Source organism: Dreissena polymorpha, chromosome 1, assembly GCF_020536995.1.
Source record: "Dreissena polymorpha isolate Duluth1 chromosome 1, UMN_Dpol_1.0, whole genome shotgun sequence".
Taxonomy (NCBI): Eukaryota; Metazoa; Mollusca; class Bivalvia; order Myida; family Dreissenidae; genus Dreissena; species Dreissena polymorpha.
Genome location: NC_068355.1, coordinates 25,078,975 through 25,103,632, shown reverse-complemented (window position 1 = coordinate 25,103,632; position 24,658 = coordinate 25,078,975). Strand labels below are relative to the sequence as shown.

Genomic DNA, 24,658 nt, shown 5'->3' with positions numbered 1-24,658 from the left:
AGGACTGATAAATGTTATAAAACATCAAATACTTCTTATGTTCTTACTTCATGGAAAATTCACGAGCAAATTAACGCCAATACCGACAAATTGACTCGTGTTTGATATATAATTGATCACAATTTGTCCATGTTTCCTATGAACGAATTTGCACAAATCGGTTGGGATTACACAACTGAGTACCTGTTTTGAGTACAAGAAAGCAAAACATTATTTGCCATTGTTTGAAATGTATTAAAGTCGTTAATACAATATCGTTTTATCGATTTAAAAATAGTAATACGATCGTATATACGCGTAAGTCCTCAGCAAGTTTTGACTGTACAAACAGTATATGCAAGGGTATAAAGCGTTCAGTGTCGCGGTGCTCAGGGACTCTTTCTTCTGAACTTGTATTCAAGCTTATTATAAATTAACGTTTAAATTGCCAGTTACATAGTACGCTGTTTTCAGTAAAAAAAGCCTTGGTTGTTTATTTTATAATCATTCGCTATTTAAATGGTATGTGGGTCATGAAAACAGAAAAAAAAACAGATTTATCAAAATTACAAAATACGCGATGCAAAACGCGAACTTCACGAGGCAGTCAGCAAAACAGAACAAACTGGTTAAACTCTGCAGCCAATGGTAGGTTGCGTAATAAGTAAATTTTAAAGATATTTATAAAACTATTATTTCTCGGTTTCATATTGAAAAATACAGAATGTATATGCAACTGGTCGGCGTTGGAACAGGCACATTACGTGAAAAAAACACGTAAATTTATATTTGAGGATACATGTATTTACTGACTAGTGCCTAGAAGACAGTAGAAAGCGATGATGCCGCAGTCAAAACATATCCATACATGTAGAAACAAATCCTATTACAAATGCTCGTTCACGTTTTGACATGTTCTCGTCTTCAGGCACACGTTATTCGGTTTTCCAAGTATATGTTCACATTGGCACTGCAATCGACGTTTCCGCGAAGGTCCTGTCAAATCTCCTCTGCGCATCAAGCTGTTCCAAAACAGAGAACTGCATGTTTCTTATTTATACTTACTATTTATATTTACTATGCCAAATAAGTTGTTTGGCTTTGAGACGCAGTTTTTCCCCATATTCAAATAAAACTATATCATCCGCGTCATGCGAAAATCGGTCTTATGAAATATGCGGCCAGAGTAGCTCAAGCCAAGCCTGCGCACTTTCCCATCAATGGCTACGCTTTCCGCTTTAAAAAAGGCACGCAAGGTTTGGTAATAACCGAGTAGTTTATTCAGTATTCATATTCTTACAAGACTGTGCGATTGCGCAGGTCTGGCTGAAGCTACGTTGGGATCATATTGCATAAGATCAATTTTTGCATGACCCGTATACAAATCTTATAAATAGAACATCTAAGCACAATACTTGCCGATAGAAAAGTGAATTCACCTTGTGTTGTTTATAGCAAACTGGCAAATGTCCGTAGACTATTTTGACTTGCATACGTCACACATGTGTGGTTAGATAATTAACCGTTTTTCCTTCTACATGTATCATGGGCACTCTACTATTAGGTAGTTCTGTCTCACAATACAAGACAAATGGCATTTACCAATAGGTTTTCATCAATTTCTTTCCCTAAAATTTGTGTTATTTGATACATTGAAAACAATACTGTGTTATCAACAGAGAGTAGTCTGCATTTGCTAATTTTGCTTTGACCAAAAGCATGTAGATATTCTGACGACATGATTTCGTCAGCATCAAATTGCATCACAGCAGTTATCAAATTTAAGGCTTTACCAGCATGATTTTGTAAAATTATCATGTGTGACGACGTCTCAATAACGTCTCTGTCACCATGAGGAAACGTGTGCATACGTCTGAGTGATGTCTCATTGAACGATTTCCTTATAAACGTTACATCAAGTATTGACTGAATGCAAAGACGATGGTGTGCTCAAGTCTTAATCCCGTCATTGTTACCATTTTCACCCAAGAGACCCCTGCAACCTTAATACTTTACCTGAGGAATCCAAAATCAAACGATACTAAACCTCCAAGAACGCCAATCACAATGTGAAGTTTGAAAGCTCTTAACGGCATAGTTCTTAAGATATTGACTGTTAACCAATGTCGACCAAAGTATGACGGCGAACTAATAGACGGAGAGGCCAAAATCAATATGTGTGCCATAGTTTCAATAGGGGAGCCAATATAGTACTAATTCAAAGGGTAGCCAATATAGTACTAATACAACGGTTCATAGTATTTTTATTTGAACTCACAACACTTTTTCACAGTACAATACTTTTCCCATTTAAATGAGATAACTTGTAGTTATCTACTTTAAATAGTGTGTAGGAACAGACTTGGATCAGCAAAAACACATCACTAACATAAACATGTTTATCTCTTTAAGTCACATAAACTATATTATTTCCACAACAAATTCAATGTTTAAGCAAAAACTTGTACACTAAATAAATGCAACATTTTGCACATAGAGACCCTCATAACCATACCATTTCTTAAAGATAATTCAGATCCAAATTATTTTAAAAAGATAGTTCATGCATATCGCATGCATGACATATCTTGCGTGGAGTTCTGTCTAACATTGTTTAACAGCGATCTTTTTCTCAGCTACTCTGCAGTTAAATGTTTACTGCCATCTTTCAAGATGTCAACATTAGGTTTCTAACCTTCAAGCAAACAATGTTTTCCCTACCGCACATTCAAAGAAATATTCACGAATAAAGTCATGGGAAGTGCCCATATAAAAAATCAATCAATAGTGCTGATTTATTAGCACTAAATATTATGTATGAAACTTAAATTAACAGATAACCTGGTTATAGTTAACCTTTTGCATGCTGGGAAATTTGTCGTCTGCTAAAATGTCGTCTGCTGAATTTCTAAAATTAGCATTTTCTTCGATTTTTTTCAAAGAATACTATCAAAAAAGCAAACAGTTTGGATCCTGATGAGACGCCACGTTCTGTGGCGTCTCATCTGGATCCAAACGGTTTGCAAAGGCCTTCAAAATTAGGTTCCCGCACTGAAAGGGTTAAGATAAATATTTTAACATTCTTAAAGTACTATTTGCAGTAATTTAAGGACTGTGAAGAAATAAGTAAGACATTGGCACACACAAATATGCAATACATAAGAGTCTTTAATCAATATGACGTACACAAGCAATTTAAAAAAGGCATCTAAGCAGTGTATATACACCCTATATTTACGAATGCACAATGCTTATTTGGAATGGATGAAAATATTAACACATTATTGTAAAAATTGCATCTTAAAGTAAAAGTATTAATTAAGTTCAATACTAATATGATTGTATGGTAACAATTGTTTGTTATGCATTCAAAGTAACGCAAAATGTAATTTTATTTTTTTATGTAATCAAAATGATTTATTTGAAACATTTCATACAGTTTTACAAACATCAAGCTATTTTCAGCTGTTAAGCAACAGAACAGTCATGTTTCATGCATTCAATTAAAGTTCAATATTAACAATCACATTTTTAAGGAAATATGGTCTGATGGTCGAGTGGAACAAACTGTAACACAAATAGTAAACTGCCGCTATCATCAGCTGTAAGTAAATTCTTATAATGTATAATATAAATACAAGTACAATATGATTGCTACAATTTTCACATGTCTTAAAAAGACATTTTGAGCAGAACATTTCCTTTATCATCGCAATTGCAAAACTGTAAGCATTGTATGGACAACTAAATTTTATGATTTCAAATAAATGACATTATATTTTTATTACACATGTTTTTTAACACTGAGTATCATATTGTACCATAGCTATTCATTCATTAAACAGACGTATATTAGTTTAGTAAGTATTCCACAACATCCCAATACAAACTGATGGCTGAGAATTAAGAGTGTCATATTTTTAATAACTGTATGAATGTACCGGTACTTGTTATGTTGAGAGATGAACAAATGAATGTACTTGTTATGTTGAGAGATGAACAAAAGCATTATCTAACAACGGATACAACTTTGTTTTTCAAGCAACAACATCCCTATATTTATGTACAAAGAGAGACAATTCAATTATTGACAAGTGTTAGCATGTTAAATCACTTTCACTTGATTTGCAATTGACTGATTTCCAAGTAGAATATATTAATTTTTCTTAAGATAATGCAAAACAAAGTTAAACCAATCTTTCAATAGTTGCTTGACTTTATTTAATGAAAAGCAGTACATATACTAGTAACAAGATGTTCCTATTGTCTAAAGCATAATTTATTAGCCTCTTCAGAATGTGTTGTTCTGTATCATTAAGAAAGTTTTAAATGAGCATCTCCACAAGCAATGTTTGTTTTTATTATTATTATAGATGTACACAATGAAAATTGTTTGTACAAATACATGTTAACAGCGAAAATCAAAATGGCAACAATAAACGCATGATTTTCATTAACAATACGATCATTTCGCAATCGCTCTATATACAAATGACAAATGTACTGACCGATATACACATTGATCAAGAATTCTTTGTCAGGTTAATCTGGTCGTCTTAATGCCTATACACAAACATATAAGGCATAATTAATTTTACAAAAACAAAAAATAATTATCATAACTTTAGACATTATTCCCACATCCTATATTTTCGTTTTTAAATGCTCAGTTTTAAAACATATAAAGCATTTTAAGCAACAAAAAAGTCATTCTTAAATCATGTTCAAGCAAATTAATAAATAACTGGTAGTAAATACAGAATAGACAATTTAAGGAAGATTAAATGATTTTGTCTAAAATTAATCAATATTGTCTTGAAATACTAAGATAATAAACAATATTCTTGACAAAAACACCTGACACCAATGGGCACACTTAAGAGTATCAAAGCCTTAGCATTAAAATTATCCACCTGTCTAAACAATGTGTGTAACTACCACCTCTATATTACATGTTAAGCCAAAAAAAAAAACCTGAAGCATGTCTCATTACATGAAAAGAATACATTTTCTTTCAATTTTGTCAAAGTTACCAGCATCATTTAAACAGCTTTGACAAATGTTAAAATCAATATTCATAGACATATATATATATTTTTCTTAACATTTCCAAAATAAAATTTCATAATACAGACAATGTAATTGGATAGACTTGCTAATTTTGCTCTTAAAATGATATTGCTCATTATTGCTTTTATCAAGAAATCTTAATCTTATTATACTGAGTATTTAAATATAGTTCATAAAAGCCTTTTACATAAAATGACTATCAGCATCATATTTCCAATAAAACATGAACTATTGTTTTCTTTGAACACAACTTGAATGGTTACATAAAAACATGGCTGGCCACAAGACTGTCTGGATTGTGATTTGTCATTATGCGACTTCTGTCTGCATCAATGCATCAATTTTCCACCTGTCCCAATTTCAAAGATGAGACCTTCAATTGTACATGTTCACACCGGACACGGGGTATGTAGAGACCTTCAATTGTACATGTTCACACCGGACATGGGGTACGTAGAGACCTTCAATTGTACATGTTCACACCAGACATGGGGTATGTACAGACCTTTAATTGTACATGTTCACACTAGACATGTGGTATGTAGAGACCTTCAATTGTACATGTTTACACCAGACATGGGGTATATAGAGACATTCAAGTGTACATGTTCACACCAGACATGGGGTATGTAGAGATCTTCAGTTGTACATGTTCACACCAGACATGGGGTATGTAGAGACCTTCAATTGTACATGTTCACACCAGACATGGAGTATGTAGAGACCTTCAATTGTATATGTTCACACCAGACATGGGGTATGCAAACACCTTCAATTGTACATGTTCACACAAGACATGGAGTATGTAGAGACCTTCAATTGTACATGTTCACACCAGACATGGGGTATGTAGAGACCTTCAATTGTAAATGTTCACACCAGACATGGGGTATGTAGAGACCTTTAATTGTATATGTTCACACCAGACATGGAGTATGCAGAGAACTTCAATTGTACATGTTCACACCTGACATGGGGTATGTAGAGACCTTCAATTGTACATGTTCACATCAGACATGGGGTATATAGAGACCTTCATTTGTACCACACCAGACATGGGGTATGTAGAGACCTTCAATTGTACATGTTCACACCAGACATGGAGAATGTAGAGACCTTCAATTGTACATGTTCACACCAGACATGGGGTATGTAGAGACCTTCAATTGTACATGTTCACACCAGACATGGAGAATGTAGAGACCTTCAATTGTACATGTTCACACCAGACATGGGGTATGCAGAGACCTTCAATTGTACATGTTCACGCCAGACACGGAGTATGTAGAGACCTTCAATTGTACATGTTCACACCAGACATGGGGTATGTAGAGACCTTCAATTGTACATGTTCACACCAGACATGGAGTATGTAGAGACCTTCAATTGTACATGTTCACACCTGACATGGGGTATGCAGAGACCTTCAATTGTACATGTTCACACCAGACACGGAGTATGTAGAGACCTTCAATTGTACATGTTCACACCAGACATGGAGTATGTAGAGACATTCAATTGTACATGTTCACACCAGACATTGGGTATGTAGAGACCTCCAATTGTACATGTTCACACCAGACATGGGGTATGTAGAGACCTCCAATTGTACATGTTCACACCAGACACGGGGTTTGTTGAGACTAGCACATATTAAACAGCATTTATATCTCTGAGCTTCTTCGGTATGGGGTTAATATGATAACAACGGTAGCAACAGGCTGTCCTTCTGATTTGCCGGTTTGATTTCGTCAAGGGACGTCTGAAAAAAGAAAGATTCATAACAGTTAATGTCAGTTGTTCATTGTATGTGTGTTACGGATGATAAACAAAAACAAGAATAGCACTTTTATACATTGAGTTACATTTAAAGTTAATCATAACCACTTTATTACCAACTTACTATAAATCTCATCATCAATCAGGAAATATGGGTTGATATTCGAGAAACATGCATTTCTTCCATTGGAAAAATATCACCTTATCATTTATAACAATAAGAAAGGGCCAACTAGCCAAAGCAAATAAAACGTGCTGGAGAAGAGTTTTACTGAGATGTATGTGTGAGGTAGGCAAAAGGCAACCGATGCAACCACATTTTACTATTGACTGAAAACTTCTCTACTATAAAATAAATGAACCAATACTAGAGCTTTGTCACGGACGTGACAAATACCCCACATGCTGCATTGACACAGGTTATTTTGCATGTTGTCTTCACAAAAAAAAGCGCACACCATGCTCAATGTTTAAAACGCACTAAGTGACCCCGTGACCTAGTCTTTGACCCGGCAAGGCCCATGTTCGAACTTGAACTAAACATCATATAGCTACAACTTCTGACAAAGTTTGGTGAAGCTCTGATGAAAACTACTTGAACAACTAAAAACTAATAATAATGCCGTAATACGTGATCACAACGAAATATTAAAACACTGCCAAATTTTATGAAAATCTTTATAAAAAAGACAACAATATAGATATAAACATCATGAACGTTTCCATACCAATATCTGCAATAAAATAAACCCAGAACAAACGCAAAATGAATAAAGATACCTATCAGAGTATGAATGCGCTAAAGCACTGCTAGACATGAAAAACAATAAAAGTCCAGGATCAGATGGCATATCTGCAGAATTTTACAAAATATTTTGGAATATTATTAAGCAATATGTCATTAATTCTCTTAACTATTCTTTAGACACCATTATTGGTGAAGATAAATCTAACAGATTTTAACAGATTTTTTCTAACAGAATTGCAAAAACAAAGCATAATTACTTTACTACCTAAGACCGGAAAGGACACCCTTTTGATCGATAACTGGAGGCCCGTCTCGCTTTTTAACGTTGATTACAAAATAGCTACAAAATCTATTGCCAATCGTATAAAACCTCATTTAAAAAATATAACCAGTGTAAATCAAACAGGATTTATCAAAGGAAGATATAATGGCGAAAATGAAAGACTTTTGCATTAACTTATTGAATAAATGGATGAAAGTAACGAAAACGGTCTCCTATTTTTTCCGATATAATAAAGCCTCGACAGTATGGATCATGGGTTTATGTTTAAATGCCTCGCCATTTCGGATTTAGTGAGCACACCTTACAGTGGGTAATGCTATTTTATAAAGATGCAACATCACGCGTTACAAATAATGGTCATTTTTCAGATTTTTACGAAATACGAAAATTTACAATATAACAGAAAATACAAAAGCTTGCAAAATGGTATATAAAGCACTTATACTAAAACAAAAACCAGAAGTATTCAAACAATTTAATAAATGGAAAGAAACTCTGAATAATCAAAACATTAACCAAAGAACCATCTTCAACCAACCAATCAAATTAACTATTGACACCAAACTTAGAAACTTCCAATATAAATACCTCATGCACATTTTACCAAACAATTCTTTCCTCCATAAATGCAATCTCGTTCCATCAGCATTATAATATGCACACAGAAACGAATTTTCACTTAATCTGGGATTGTCATCCTATTCAAAAGTTTTGGATGGATATAAAAAACTTTATTTACGACAAGTTAGAAAGGTTAGAAAACTTGGAGCTAAATTATGCAACTTTATCATTTTGTAATTTGACCCAATTCACATGTCATTAACTTCATAATATTGTTGGCTAAATATTTTATCTTTAAATGCAAACAGGAGAAAACAACACCACTAGTAGAAACTTTTATACTATTTTTTAATACTAGAATTTAACTCCAGGAATTAATCCCAACAACACAAAACAAACTACATATATTTAATACTCGCTGGGCACTTGTTATGCCCAATTTATACACCTACCCTAAAAACATCTTTACACATACTCACTTACATAAGAACACCTACCTTACTTAAAGCAACAAACACCCCTTTTTTCTTTCTTTTTTGTATATTTGTATTATAACCTTTATTGACCTGTGTACACCATTTTTGCAAACTTTTAAATATTGTTTGAAACTATTTCAAACATATTCATTTCACACCAACTATTGTTTTCATAGATGCTATGTATCACAAGTAATATAAAAAACTTTGTGAAACATTTTGCTCAATGTATGTATTTCTAGTAATATATAATAGGCAAAATACACATGCTTTATCTACAACAATCATAGTCTTCAAAAATGCTATGTACCATTATATAGTAATACATTGTGAAACAAACATACTTATTGTGTGTATATTTGACATATTATGTATTATGTTATATGCTAGATGTATTATGTTTACGAAGGAAATAAACAAGAGCTGTCAGAGAACAGCGCGCTCGACTATTCAAGTGCTTGACAGTACAACGTAAGCCATCATGGGGAAATTGTTCATAATTATTCATTAATTTATAAGACGATCTTTCAAAAATAAAAAAAAAGGAAAAAAAATTTTTTCGCTGCGGTAGGGGGGTTGAGAGTAAGGGTATCACGTTTAAACGGTCGCGTTTCGTGTTTTGGTCAAAAACGTTTACAAAAACTGTAAACGATTAAACGACAGTCAATATCAATATAAATCAGTTTAGTTCATTACGTTACGACGTTGCAAAGCTTGTTAACAGCTGCTGAAAAAGACTCGTATTAAAAACTATTTGTATCACGTGCACCACATGCCCCTTATTCACAATACCATAAACATAACAATACACTATGTACGGACTAGACGTCTTGAATATTTAACGCGCGTCATCACAAAATTCCAGCCTTTTGTTGCATGAGCATGACCGGAATCGTCTTGACCATTCGACGCGCGTCGGCACAAAGTGCACGAGGAAATTTTTCCGACGTTTCTTCATCGGCATTCATTTCAAGAGATATGGCGAACAATCTCCGTCTAGGAATATTTTTACCTTAATTGAATTATGCATCTTTTGATGTACATCGTGTTAAGTAAAACATTGACAATTTTAAAACAGGTTTACTCATATTTAAGGAATGTTGGTTCGATATTAATTCGTCTTTGTTACAAAATATTACGGCATGTAAGTAGACAAAGTGTAACCCAATGGTTCGACAACGACGAGAACAGTTGGTTTTAATATAACGTCATTGCGCGAATGGGATATGCACTAAATATGACTTCCGGAAATAATTGCTACTTTCAGTTTGGAGATGCAAAGGCACTGATGCTTTTAAAACGGACATAGGGATACCGTTTAAACAGTAACGTTTCGTTTATTTAATTTCGTTTAAACGTTTAGAAAAATCTGTAAACGTGATACCATTTGTTAAGTATAAAAAGGGACATAATTCTGTCAAAATGCTTGATACAGTTGTCTGCTCTTGTTTATAGGTTGGGGTCATGTTGGTTAACAAGTATGCAAATTATGAAAGCAATATGTCAAGGGACAATTAAAATAATTGGGGTAGTACGAAAACGTTAACATTTGCACGCCAACGGAAACGCCGGGTTGAGTAGGATAGCTCCACTATATATATTTCATATATAATAATCGAGCTAAAAATGGAATAAAAAAAAAGAAAACTAATTGAATAAGAGAGTGGACACCATGCTCAATTTTTAAAACGTACTAGACATCATGCTCAATTTTTATAACGCACCGAGTGACCCCGTGACCTAGTTTTGACCCGGCATGACCCATATTCGAACTAGACCTAGACATCATCTGACCAAGTTTGGTGAAGATCGGATGAAAACAACTTGAATTAGAAGCGGACACTTAATACAGACCTACCGACAGACCGACCGACCGAAAGACTAGCTCATCCCAAGTACCTGCTAAACTTCGTTTGTGGGGGTATAATAAACAAGAAGGCAAGTTCACATGATTGTAAATATGTCTGGTTTTATCACATTAGGAGCAATACTTTTTTAGATAACACACGACCAAAAAAACCACAGCTGGATTGAAGGATGTATTGACACACAAGGGTAAATCTACATGCACCCACCAATCTCTGAAAGTGAGGCCATGAAAAAGGAAAACTAACCCAAGGTTCGCTCTGCATGATGTTCATAGACTGAGGGTTGTGGAGCATGGGAATCTCATAATCTGGAGACGATGACTGCAAATGCTCCTGGGACATACTCATTGCTCTGCTACCCAGGTTTTCTGGAATAAAAGTAAATCATGCCTCAAACATAACAAATTCAAGGCAATACTAGTGTTTTCAACTGATTTCAATTCGACAAAACGCTTGTCAGTGCCTCGACCTATCATATCAAAAAGGTAATGTCAAAAGATTTAACTAAAGCCCACCTTGTGCCCACGATGTTCTAGAGTTGTAAAGCTTGTTGAAAGTGTGAATGCATTCAATGCATTGAAGCTAAAATCAATAGAGAGAGAAAACATTAGTTCATTTTGGATTATCACCAAACTTTATTTAAAGAATGTTTAAATAAAAACAAGAGCTCTGCGGTCTCAGACAGATGCCTCCTAAAACAGAGCCTTTACACCCATCACTCAATCCTTTGATGACATATCAAATTGATACCAATTTAACACTTAATGTCACAGTGACCTTGACCTTTGAACTAGTGACTCAAATTTCAATAGACATCATCTACTGTCTAAGACTGATGAACATGTGAGGTCTCAAGTCAATTGGTAAATTTGTTATTAATTGGAAATGATTCTCGCACTTATTGTGACAGTGACTTTGACCTTTAACCTAGTGACCCCAATTTCAATAGGGCACATTTACCGTCCATGGTCAATGTACATCTGAAGTATCGAGCCACTAGGTCAATTTGTTGACGATTGATTGATCGGAAAGGATTTTCACATGTATTGTGACATTGATCTTTGACCTAGTGACCCCATTTTCGATAGTGGTCATCTACTGTCCTAGGCAAATGCATATGTAAAGTAACAAGCCTATTGGTCAATTTGCTGACGAGTTATTGATCAGATCATTTTCACAATTATTTTGACAGTGACCTTGACCTTTGAACAAGTGACCCCAATTTCAATAGAGGTCATCTACTGTCCAAGACCAATGCACATGTGAAGTATGAAGCCAATATATCAATTCGTTGACAAGTTAGTTATAGGAAATCAACTGGTCTACCAGCACACGAACGACAGACCGGCAAACATCCTGCAAAACAATATACCCCCTCTCCTTTAAACGGGGGCATAAAATACACGTGGCGGGTTAACAAGAAATGGTTTAAATATACTTGTTCAAGAAAAAGTGTTATACATATATGAAGATTTACCAAATGCAACACTTTTCTATGTTTCAGTACAATAACAAAAACTAACGTGAGAACAGTTTAAAAGTAATTTACTTGTGTTTTATTTTGAAATAACTTGAATTTACAGGGTTTACATTTACGCACTGTTATTTTTTAAAGTAAAAATTAACCTTGATAACATTGATATAGTGACTCATCTGAGAATACGACAAGTGAAAGTATGACAGCTTGTTTATTGCAAAAGACATGTGCACAGGTCGGTACTGATTAGTCTCTTTATAGGCAGGGCGCTACTTCTAATAGGGGTCTGATGCAAAGTCGGATACACAATCTTTTTAATTGCGTCCTTACAAACCGACAAAAAGTATGGTGGAAAAAACGTGTCAGAATGAGTGCGCTGTGGTAGATTAATTTAATATTTTAAATTGATTTATAACAAACACCATGTCCTATTGATATTCGACACACATTTGCATTTTTTAGAAAAACAAGAGCTTATCACAATAGTACCAAATACCTGCCGACATGTGTTTGCGTGTATGACATTTGTTTTAGAGTAAAATAATATTTGTAAAACATGGCACCTGTGCCATCCATTTATATTTTAAGGATCAATTATTTATATAGTGTTTGAGATATGCTGTAGAGAATAAAATATAAAGAAATGAAAGAAAGCGAGGAAATTAGAGAAGAAGACTATAAACAGTTACTGTACTTTGTCACTGTATTTTTCCGTACAAGTTATGCAAATGCTTTATTCTTTCTTTTAAACAAAAATATTCACACAACTTTACACAACTGTGGGCACAATGTTAGTTAGTTTAAACGTATTTATTGCATCAAATATGCATGGGATTGGATTACAAGTTTTTGCAACATTATTTGCTAGTTATTAACCCTGAATAGAATATAACTTACACAGCCTCTGAATCCCATGTGTGGTGAGATACAGTGATATTAATTTGATCTTGTGCAAAAGTGACTTGGCCAATGATAATTTAGGGCTTTGTCACAAGATGACCATCTACCAATCAAAGCAAGACTTCATGGGGATCAAACAACTGAAGTATCAATTTAATCCCGTGAGAAATGTAGATGTTGTTTGATAAAATATTTTTACGTTATATGCAGACAAAACGCTCATTTTACTGACCAACTACATGTAACGGTGGATGATTTCATCGCTAGGCACTCAACGTTGTGGGGTGACCCTTGACCTGGTTAGGAAAAGAGAGGCAACATGATAAAAATCAAACAATAAATTAAAGCAAAGTAAACAAGGGCTGTTTGTAAAACATGCATGCCCCCCATATGGGCTGTCCGTTGTAGTGGCAGCCATAGTGTGAATACGTTTTTTGTCACTGTGACCTTGACCTTTGACCTAGTGACCTGAAAATCAATAGGGGTCATCTGCGTGTCATGATCAAGGTACCTATGAAGTGTCATGATCCTAGGCAAAAGCGTTCTTGAGTTATCATCCGGAAACAATTTTACTGTTTCAGGTCACCGTGACCTTGACCTTTGACCTAGTGACCTGAAAATCAATAGGGGTCATCTGCGTGTCATGATCAAGGTACCTATGAAGTGTCATGATCCTAGGCAAAAGCGTTCTTGAGTTATCATCCGGAAACAATTTTACTGTTTCGGGTCACTGTGACCTTGACCTTTGACCTAGTGACCTGAAAATCAATATGGGTCATCTGCGTGTCATGATCAATGTACCTATGAAGTTTCATGATCCTAGGCGTAAGCGTTCTCGTGTAATCATCCGGAAAGCATATAACTATTTCGGGTCACCGTGACCTTGACCTTTGACCTTGTGACCTCAAAATCGAAAGGGGTCATCTGCGAGTCATGATCAATCTACCTATGAAGTTTCATGATCCTAGGCGTATGCCTTCTTGAGTTATCATCCAAAAACCATTTTACTATTTTGTGTCACCGTGACCTTGACCTTTGACCTAGTGACCTCAAAATCAATAGGGGTCATCTGCAAGTCATGATCAATCTACCTATGGAGTTTCATGATCCTAGGCATATGCGTTCTTGAGTTATTATCCGGAAACCATTTTACTATTTAGGGTCACTGTGACCTTGACCTTTGACCTAGTGACCTCAAAATCAATAGGGGTCATCTGCGAATCATGATCAATCTACCTATGAAGTTTCATGATCTTAGGCGTATTCGTTCTTGAGTTATCATCCGGAAACCATTTTACTATTTCGGGTCACCGTGACCTTGACCTTTGACCTAGTGACCTCAAAATCAATAGGGGTCATCTGCGAGTCATGATCAATCTACCTATCAAGTTTCATGATCCTAGGCATATGAGTTCTTGAGTTATCATCTGGAAACCATTTTACTATTCCGGGTCACCGTGACCTTGACCTTTGACCTAGTGACCTCAAAATCAATAGGGGTCATCTGCGAGTCATGATTAATCTACCTATGAAGTTTCATGATCCTAGGCCCAAGCGTTCTTGAGTTATCATCCGGAAACCACCTGGTGGACGGACCGACCGACAGACCGACTGACATGTGCAAAGCAATATACCCCCTCTTCTTCGAAGGGGGGCATACAAATATTGATATGCTTAAATATGTTTTGAAACTAATGTTTGCGAATAAATTAAATTATAAAGAAATTCATACTTTAGTTTGTGCATTTATACTTGTATTAGCTGTCATGCATATGCATCAGTGTTGTTGATGAAAGTGCGTTATAAAAGTACGATCTTACACGAGAATCAGTAATTATGCTCTATAACTCCATTAGGTTTTATTAAAACAATCCATATTGTGACAATGTTGCTGAAACTGCTACAACTAGGTAGCTCAAACATGTAAGACAGCTTACTAGACTGCTACTGTTGTTTTTGCTGCTTCGTCGACTAGGCTTGGTACTGCCAAACACTTAACACGATAAGCTAAAAGACATATGCTTGGCAATTTGTCAAAATGCAACATACTATTTCACAATGGCTCCTTCATGAACATGATTGATTACAAGGGATGCAAGTGACTATGCTTTATTTGTTTTTAGACACTACTATTCAAACAACTTTGCGAAAACTGTGGACACAATCACACAATGTTAGTTATAACCGAGAATTGCATATAGGTTACAACGCAACTGTGGGCAAAATGTTAGTTAAAACCCTGATTAGAATATAAGTTTCATATCTTCTGATTTCCCATTATAGTGAGATACTGAAAGTAAAATAATACTGGGTAAAAGAGTGACTTGGCCAATGAAACGATGGGGCTTTGCATGCAACAAAATCACCACTTATCACTTACTGTTCAACGGTTTAACACAATTTAAGTTCCAATTTAATCCTTTGAGAAATTTAGATTTGATACAAATTTTTTATAATATATGCAAAAAATGCTGCTTTGACTAAACAACTTAAAGAAAATTGACTCCAATATACCCTCTCCAAAACGTGGTTTGTGGAGGGTTATTATCATTAATTCACATCAATTGCTTTGAGATTGAGATGTTCAGAAATAAGTAAGGCCATGGGTGCATCATGAACCTGCGTCCAAGGCTGAGGCTATTGCTGGAGACCGGAGTAGTACCGGTTTGACATTCCGCCTGGAATCTCATTTCACTGAAGGGTCACATATGGCGCAGTCGCACCCAGCGAGGTTTTCAGGAAGGGTGTCCTCTGAAATCAAATATCAACGAAGTGAATATTTAGTTGGATCATCAGAAGGTCATTCTTATATTTACTGCAAGGTCCAACCTTGACAACAAGTTACCATTTGACATTACATTAGACACAGTATAAAGGAGTGAAACTCCAGCTGCTGGAGTAGTATTGAATTATTATTATAAACAATTAGTAGGTCCATTATTTAAGGCAAGTAACCGATTGCCCAAACAGTACAAAACAGCACAATACAAAACAACATAAACACAAATAAGAATAAAGCTGGGGTCACCGCCTTGAAACGGTCAATGCAAAGCATTGGGGGTTTAAACGGGTTTTGGATCGCTCAACCTCACACTTGGCCCAGCAATATTCATAATACATCCAAGTGTAAATGAAATTTAACCTCATAGCATTGTAACTCAAATTTAACAGTAATAAAAGGGAATTAAAACGCATTCAATTTAATTAGCATTTAATTACTCAATGGTGTTGAAGATACCAGAGCAACAGAGTTACAACTTTTTGTGGAACAATGGAATGAAACTATAAACAAGTGTCAACTACATTCCTTATTTATAGAAAAAGATTTAAAAATATAGCATCCACACAGGCCATAAACTATTCAAGACAATATAAAACGGTTTTGCAATGTGACAGCACACTTAAAACTGTATAAACTGTCAGGAAAATTACGCCGATTGCATAAATTCTGATGGTATTTATGCTCAGACAAGTCGCATTTTTTTAGGCAGTTCATACACAAAAATAAATTAAGAACGAGAATGCCAACAAAATGCACCCAGTTAGAAGACTGGTTTACATTGATCGTGAGTACATTGGCACACATGTTTACTGGTAATTTTTTCTTCATTAAACAAGTACAGAGAATCTGGCTTGTTACTAAACTTGTACACAAAATTCTGCCCACAAACATTATTGACAACTTTCATAAAGAATCAACTTAAATTGCCTTGAAATAGAGAGCAGATGTAATAGTGGATGCCAACTGCCCAACAGCCAACATGCAGCTGCTGCTGGTTGTTCTATTATACATGAACCTTCAGGAATAACCAGGCCAATCAGGGATAAAACTTTCCACTTTTATAGAATTTTTGTTTTAAAGAAATATGTTCTTAGCCAAATCCAATTTGTAAGTGGTGTCCCTGATTGGAGTCAAACACTTTACGCATTCAACCCGTTTCCCAGCGCAAGGCTCATATCTGTTTTTAAAGTTTCTATTACTCTGATAATTACAACACAAAGTGAACATAATCTGTTATATCTAATCCTTTTAACGCCTTGTTATTTCTGTTTTAATTTTTGATTAATGGCTTGGTGTAAACATTAAACTCACTTTGCCATAGACAAAAGTAACCCAACAATGCTGAGGTTGGCATAAAAAAGACATAATTTTGTATCTCGTGAATGAAATTAAAAACAAATGATGAATTTGCCTTGTTTTCAATTATAGAACATTTAAATTGCTTTAGAGCAAAATCTTTACATATAAGGGTTTTTTATTTTCAGCTACTTAAAAAACATATGGAATTGATTATGCTCTAAATCAATCTAAATGTTCCATAATTGAAAACAATTCAAATGGTAGCTAAAGATGTTCAATTTTAAATACAAATTTGAGGGTCAAGCTTGAACCTTATGCATTTTCTTCACATGTCTATATACAATACAATAGTTTGTGACTGAACCCTTAAACTAAGTTAAGATAAACTGGTAAATTAATTGAAGAGCAGAAACCTCAGTTTGCATAGGGTTTAACCTTATTTGTTAAAACTTAATTCCATCTAAAGTATTAGGCAATGACACAGTGACCCCTTTTGCGATGGGAAGAGGACTTACCTATTGAGACGTACTGGTTGTGTTGTAGTTGGGGAACACCGTTCTCTGGGCCTGAACTTGTGAGTATAAGCCCTCTGTGAACAGATAAAAGGACCTTAGCGCATCCTAGAAATGTGTCCCTGTAAACCAAATAATTCAATGCATTCTGAAATGTCATCAATTACATTGGATGTAAATCAAGTTTGTTTGAGTAAAAAAAGAAATACATTATGTTTGAAAACTCTTGATACAAATGAGATATACACTAAACACTTCATACAAACATACAAACATAGACTACTATATACTATACACTAGAGCCAAACATTTTTCATCCATCTTAAACCAATATTTATTAAGTGCACTTCAACAGCTTTACATATCAGTATGCACCCCCCTTTGCCATTTCAAGGCAATTATGAATATTAACGATAACATAATGATTTTATTAAGTTAGCATCCATGATAGAGTTTTATTAATATATGAAAAGCACAAACTATTTTAATTGAAATTTGAAGTAGACAAGAGATGTGTTCGTAAGAAACACAATGCTCCTTATTGTGCTGCTTTGAAATAAAATTTCAATATATCATTTGACAGGTTTAGAAATTATCTCCCTTTTAAAGCTTATTTCTTCCCTTGGATTGTATTTTATTACTTTTGACCTTAGAGGATGACCTTGACCTTTCACCACTTAAAATGTGCAGCTTCATGAGATACAGATGCATGTCAAATATCAAGTTGCTAGCTTCAATATTGCAAAAATTATGGCCAATGATTTCGGACGGACGGACAGACTGACTGAGGGACAGTTCAACTGCTATATGCCACCCTATAGGGGGCATAAAAACTGAACATTATACATGGTAAATGACAGTACCAATGTACCTTATGGATGAGGTAATCTCAGCTCCACAGCAGGAAAGTTTGGAGCCCAAGGTTTAGACTAGCTTCACCATGCAGATAGGACATGTTGAGCATTTGCCCCAAGGTCCTGGGCTAGGAAGTGTTGCTGGGCATCTGGGCCCAGCTGACCAGAGATCCTGTTTTTCAGCCGGGTACCGATCTATGATTGCTAGGAACTAGCTCTTAAAACAAAATTCTGCAATTTAAATAAATATTGAAAATAAATGAAGATAATAATGTTATAATGTGCAGAAGGCATAGAATAATTGTTTTACTTAAATTTAATAGAATTTAAAAATTAAAGTGGATTTTTTTATTGCAAGGAAAAACTGTTGTTCAAGGGCTAAATTTCAGCAGAAAAATGGACACAACTATGCCCTGACCTATGATTAAAACTGATATCAGATTAACTTTTATTTGCTATTTATTTACCAAGTTTGATAAATTTAAAATCAGAGAATTCACATTTTATGCTAGGAACTTTTCTTCAATCAGGCAGAAAAAGGACTGACGTAAAGTGAACTATATGAGCCTCATTCTCGGATAAATAGGACTTAATGTATGTGCAGTCTGCACAGGCTAATCTGGGATGACACTTTAATAGGGCTTAATGTATGTGCAGTCTGCACAGGCTAATCTGGGATGACACTTAAATAGGGCTTAATGTATGTGCAGTCAGCACAGGCTAATCTGGGATGACACTTTAATAGGATTTGATGTATGCGCAGTCTGCACAGGCTAATCTGGGATGACACTTTAATAGGACTTAATGTATGTGCAGTCTGCACAGGCTAATCTGGGATGACACTTTAATAGGGCTTAATGTATGTGCAGTCTGCACAGGCTAATCTGGGATGACACTTTAATAGGACTTGATGTATGCGCAGTCTGCACAGGCTAATCTGGGATGATACTTTATATAAAGAAGTGAAACTCCAGCGTCTGGAGCAGTATTGCATTATCATTATATACAATTAATTGGTCCTTTATTTAAGACAAGTGACCAATTGCCTTAAACAATACGAAACAGCCTAATACAAAACAACATACACACATATAAGAAATAAGCTGGGAACTGTCAGTGCAAAGAATTGAGGGTTTAAACCAGTATTGGATCGCTCAACCTCACACTTGGCCCAGCAATATTCATGATATATATCAGTGTAAATAAAATGTAACCTCATAGCATTGTAACTCAAATTAAATAATAATAAAAGGGAATTTAAACGCATTCAATTTAATTACCATTTAGTTACCTAATGGTAAAGAGACCAGAGCAACAGAGTTTTTTGAGGAACCGACGATGACATGAAATTACGAACAAGAATCAACTACATCCCTTATTTTTAGAAAAGATTTAAGAATTAGCATTATAAAGTTAATATTTTAGATATTTAAAGCACATTCATTAAGCCCCATACCACAGAGCATCGCTCAAATAATACTTGTTGTTCTTGTTGCTGCTGCCTCTGCGACCAGTCAATAGAAAGAGAGTCCCGACGACAAAGTCACCACCCCAAACCCAGGAATTCCGACTACTGTTGTTGAATGGCTTCAATCGCATACTGCTCTTCAGGCATAAGGTTCACATTATTGGAAAGCAATATATCGAGGTCAGTCACATTAACAGACCAGTCTCGCAATGCCTGCTCTATCTGTTGGATCAGATAGTATACGTTCGAGCGACTCGTACGGAACAATTTGTTGATACCAAGCATCTAATTGTTGCTAAGCAACATCGAACCTTGGACGGAAGTCAAACTCACCAAGGCTCCGCTGTTGGAAGAGTTAATAGGAGGCGTGCTAGGCTGACGCAAGACATATTCGTGCTGAATTTCTTCAGCAAGTTGTAGTATTTGTGCCCGAAGGTAGTCAGGATTGTTTTTGACTTTCACTTCAATGATGTTTTCATCTTGTTGGCTAATAATGTTTGCTGAAATGGAAAGCAAACTAAATTCAGATATTTTAGTGACAAATGAATATGCGATTGCAACATTTTTTTTTCATACCTGATTTTTTAGTGACAAACATTGCGTCTATAATTGATATTAAGGATTAATTTTTTACCAATTATAACTCAAAATAGCGTTGTATCAATGTGTTACGCGCACCAACGTTAAATTGAAATGTTGGGGGTTTGAAACGGCGAAGAATATATGGTAAAGTACAGTTTGTAGCAAGGTGTAATATTAATCAAAAACAGGCATAACTTAAGCAGATTGAAGTGTGAGACTGTGCACCTTTAAATATGCATGTATGCAACTTTATATGCGCTACTTTACAACTTAAATAACTTTAAATGTAAAACTACATAGTTCTCAGCAACTGTAAAAGTGAGACAATACAACTTTAAATATGACACTATACAATTTAAAATGTGAGACTGTGCATCTTTAAATGTGAGAGTAAATGACTTGAAAAGTGAGACTAAACAACTTTAAATTTGAGACAATACAATTCTTAATGTGACAATACACAACTTAAAATGTCAGATTGTACACCTTTAAATGTGATAGTATATAACTTAAATACGTGAGACTAAACAACTTTAATGTAAGACAATACAACTGTATTACATATCATAAGAAACAATTGTTGTGAGTTGAATACATGACTGTACTGTAAGTGTATGAGTACTTGAGTTTACACGTTTTGTCGATGGATAAGCCAGAAATGTAGAAATACAGATGACCCTCTATGGTGAAGTCTGTCTATCTTGCTACCAGTGGTCATTATACTCAGTAACTATAACCTATTCTGGTTAAACGTATTAGCTGTATGCGATATGGAATTGATATTAGTTGATTTCTTCATTTTCTTTGATGTCCTCGTTTTTGTAGGACAGATATTAGATTTAAAGTTTCAAACCTATAAGCAATATAGTGCTATTGTTTTGCAAACATCTGGGCTCTACTTTAATTAATCATATCCCCTATATGTGACATAAACAATTTTTAAAACACAACAACTTCAAAATAGTAATAAATCTTAGTGAACTAAGCAAATAAAGCCAGTTATTTTTATAAAAGACTTTAAAATTCGCTAGAACTATAGTGGCTAGCTCTGTGCAGAGTTTATTTTAACCGTGTTTGGAATTGGGCCAAAATGGGAAAAAATCGTGCTGTTTTGATTTTAATTGGAAACATGGGTTGTTGTTTTTTGCTAACAAATATTTAAACATTGAGATTAAGTGCTATCAAGATTAATTGCACTAAGGTTCAACTTATAGAGCTGCATAAGAAACTTAACTCAATGTTGCAACATGTTAAACAAATACATTTGTGGGCAAACCTTGAATTGAGAATATAAGCCAGTAATTAAGTAAAAGTATGAACTTATTGAGACTAGGAATGATGCCGACTTTCGGCCCCAAATTAAACAAAATAAATTACACTGTAAGGTCTCACCTGAAGCTCAAGAAGCTGAGATAACATGATGGCCTCGCTGTGAGTGCTATGGTCAAGTTTGAGGTCTCATTAATGTCGTTCAGAGTCCTTACTGGATCACACAACGAAACTGCTGTCATTTTCTAAGCCTTTTCTGGCGTTGATTCTATGTGCTTTGGGCTTGGAGTGCAAAGCGCTCGTAACAAAACCGGACGTGTTTACTTTTAGCACCTTGTTTACAATATTGGGCGGAATTCACATTTTAGGCAAACCCCATGGGTGTATCGTGCCCTGGGTGTTCACAATGAAGTAGTTACTGCCTTTCTTTGTCAGCAACAGCATCAAAAGCGCGTTTGTAAATCTACTACTGTCCAAACTATAGACAGCAAAAGTATTCTGCTTGGAAAGCTTACTCATGTGAATTAATCGCTTCAATTGTAAAAATTTCCTTGATTTTTCCTTGAATTTATGTTTGTCCCATAAAGAATGGAACAAATTAATCAACTTTTTATTCTTCGTGATATTCGTTGTGATGTCATACGGCAAGAACTGACTGTTAGTGTTACCATAACTACTTCTATAACTCATTGTGTCTGTCCCACTCTGGCACTCGAGCTCAACAAAACTACTCAGTCTTGAGTGTTGAAAACTCGACACAGACATTGCGGTTGTTGAGTACAGCGCTTGAATTCAACTATGATGACCCTTTGAGGCCAGAGGTCAGGGTGGAGGAGCTAGGGGTCAGGGGGGGGGGGGGCAAGGATCGTCCTGGACTGGGGATTCTTCAGGCAGACTGGTGCTGTTCCTGGTCAAACTCGATATCAATGCTGGTTCTCTCCTGAAAACAACAACAGCACAGTGGGTGGTATGAACTAGTAACAAATGTTAATACTACAATCTATAACAAACTATGCCTTTTGATTGGATGTGAAGGTTTTCAACAGCAAAACTTTATTCTAATGAATTTCTAATCTGGGATTTGATTGGTTCCTTGTAATCAATAGCACAAACATTAATATAAACAAGAGGCTCTGTCACCATAGGATGACTTATGCCCCCTATAAACGCTTGATAGAAGTTATGAGCTTTTTTCGAAACCTAAACGCAGATTTCGAAACCTTAACGCGAACCCTAAGTCCAAGGTCAATGTCACAGGGGTCAAAATTTGTGTGCGTATGGAAAGGTCTTGTCCGTATACACATGCATACCAAATATGAAGATTATATCTCAAGGGACATAGAAGTCATGAGCATTTTTCGAAACCTAAACGCAGATTTCAAAATCTAAACGCGGACCCTAACTTCAAGGTCAAGGTCACAGGAGTCAAAATGTTTGTGCGTATGGGAAGGCCTTGTCCATATACACATGGAAGGGGGCATACTTAAACCATTTTGTATTAAAACATTGTTGGCTAATGTTATACTAACCTGTGAATTCAAAATTATCATTTTCACTAAACTTTCAGAGATGTTATTTTATAAGCCAATATGCGGCTCATCAATAATATTAATTTTTGTCCCTTATAAGCATGTGTCGTCCACATAAGCTAATCAGGTAGGACACTTTCCGACTAGACTGGATTTTTGTAAAAAGGACACTTCCTTTCAAAGAAAAAAACCTTTGAAGAGGAAAGTGTTGTCCCTATTAGTCTGTGCGGACTGCGCAGACTTATATGGGATAACAATTTGAGCACATGCATTAAGCCCCATTTTACCACAGCACGGGTCATTTATATTTTTTGCCATTTCTTTCCTGCATATTAACAACAAACAAGGGCTGCTTGTAAAACATGCATGCCCCCCTATATGGGCCATAAGTTGTAGTAGCAGCTATTGTGTGAATACGTTTTTTGTCACTGTGAATGGTGGTGGTGGTGGTGGTGGTGGTGGTAGCAGCAGAAGAAATAATAGTAGCAGTAGTAGTAGTAGTAGTAGTAGTAGTAGTAGTAGTAGTAGTAGTAGTAGTAGAAGTAGTAGTAGTAGTAGTAGTAGTAGTAGTAGTAGTAGTAGAAGTAGTAGTAGTAGTAGTAGTAGTAGAAGTAGTAGTAGTAGTAGTAGTAGAAGTAGTAGTAGTAGTAGCAGCAGCAGCAGCAGCAGCAGCAGCTGCAGCAGAAGCAGCTGCAACAGCACTTGTAGTAGTAGTAGTAGTAGTAGTATGCATTACAAAAATGCAGTTAGGCAAATGCTGTAACAATAAATTTAAACTTATTGCATTTGTTTCCCCTGTATATAGGTAGATATAATAGTGTATTACCTCCCCTGTCCTGCTTATATTTGTATTAATCAACAAAATTAAACATTAACACAATATTTAATATACAAAATATACAAAATATGGGCTGTCCGTTGTAGTGGCAGCCATTGTGTGATACGTTTTTTGTCACTGTGACCTTGACCTTTGACCTAGTGACCTGAAAATCAATATGGGTCATCTGTGAGTCACGATCAATGTACCTATGAAGTGTCATGATCCTAGGCAAAAGCGTTCTTGAGTTATCATCCAAAAACCATTTTACTATTTCGGGTCACCGTGACCTTGACCTTTGACCTTGTGACCTCAAAATCAATAGGGGTCATCTGCGAGTCATGATCAATCTACCTGTGAAGTTTCATGATCCTAGGCATATGCGTTCTTGAGTTATCATCCGAA

General features: G+C 35.4%; 2 long non-coding RNA genes across 3 annotated transcripts in view; both read right to left on the bottom strand.

Annotated features, from left to right (window-relative positions):
* The window catches only part of LOC127874566 (uncharacterized), a 196,341-nt gene extending 173,874 nt beyond the window's left edge, over window positions 1–22,467 (bottom strand). Inside the window, exons 1-14 of the long non-coding RNA XR_008046992.1 lie at window positions 22,031–22,467; window positions 20,390–20,556; window positions 18,606–18,805; window positions 17,738–17,811; window positions 15,761–15,892; window positions 15,079–15,148; window positions 13,374–13,437; window positions 11,011–11,132; window positions 6,606–6,811; window positions 6,342–6,517; window positions 6,166–6,297; window positions 6,039–6,121; window positions 5,863–5,950; window positions 5,423–5,774 (exon numbers count right to left, since the gene is read on the bottom strand). This is a non-coding gene — a long non-coding RNA (uncharacterized LOC127874566). The remainder of the gene's footprint in view (window positions 1–5,422; window positions 5,775–5,862; window positions 5,951–6,038; window positions 6,122–6,165; window positions 6,298–6,341; window positions 6,518–6,605; window positions 6,812–11,010; window positions 11,133–13,373; window positions 13,438–15,078; window positions 15,149–15,760; window positions 15,893–17,737; window positions 17,812–18,605; window positions 18,806–20,389; window positions 20,557–22,030) is intronic.
* A 3-nt stretch (window positions 22,468–22,470) lies between these two features.
* LOC127874572 (uncharacterized) overlaps window positions 22,471–24,658 on the bottom strand; it is a 30,788-nt gene continuing 28,600 nt past the window's right edge. For both annotated transcript variants that reach the window (XR_008046997.1, XR_008046998.1), the window contains one exon: window positions 22,471–22,847. This is a non-coding gene — a long non-coding RNA (uncharacterized LOC127874572). The remainder of the gene's footprint in view (window positions 22,848–24,658) is intronic.